The sequence below is a fragment of the Atta cephalotes genome, assembly GCF_000143395.1.
Source record: "Atta cephalotes unplaced genomic scaffold scaffold00003, whole genome shotgun sequence".
Classification (NCBI taxonomy): Eukaryota; Metazoa; Arthropoda; class Insecta; order Hymenoptera; family Formicidae; genus Atta; species Atta cephalotes.
Window position 1 is genome coordinate 5,562,443 of NW_012130067.1, and position 847 is coordinate 5,563,289.

Sequence of the window (847 nt, forward strand, 5' to 3'; positions counted from 1 at the left end):
ATATATATATATATATATATATATATATATATATTTTTCCTCCTTTTAAACCGCACTTCCCAGATTTGCTGTACGCGTCCTTTTAAATATTTATTTTCTATACTTTTATAGTATAACGTATGTGTTTTTATATGCAAACGAACGAATATAGTATATGTAATCATTATCGTAAACTTGTCTTCACGATTCTAAAATTATTCAAAAAGTTCTTTCTATCTAATCGACAATTGTACGAAAAATGCTTGCTAAGAACAACAAGATCGCCGAAAGAGCATTTTTGTCGGTTATGATCCAGGATTCTAGTCGAGTTAAACTTAAAGATCCGGAAAATCAGTGTTTGTAAAATTCGACCCTTCTATGTTGAGACTGTTCTTCTGAATATGTAAACGTTACTGTTATTCGAGAAAATGATTCCGCTGCTACGATCACGGCCAAAATCCGTTATTACGCTTCTATAATCAAATGCTGTTTCTGAACAACTCATCGCCGGCGGCTAAAATTATTTTCGTAGGTTTCGCATAGAAGTAAACATGTTACTTGTTTCTCCATTTATTGACGCTGAAATATTTTATCTAAATATTTCTCTCATTTTACGTTGCACTGGCTGACTTTGATTTTTTAATATTTTTTTATAAATCGGTGAATATATAACTGATGCAACGGAAAAATATACACGTGCGATTTTATAGGATGTACATACAAAATTTTTTTCATTGTTTTTTCACACTATATCCATTTTTGAGGTTATAAAAATTATATAAAGTTGATCATATGCTATAAGAAATATATTGTAGATATATTCTTGAGAAAATCGACTATTTGATTTCACATTGCCGAAAGATTCTTA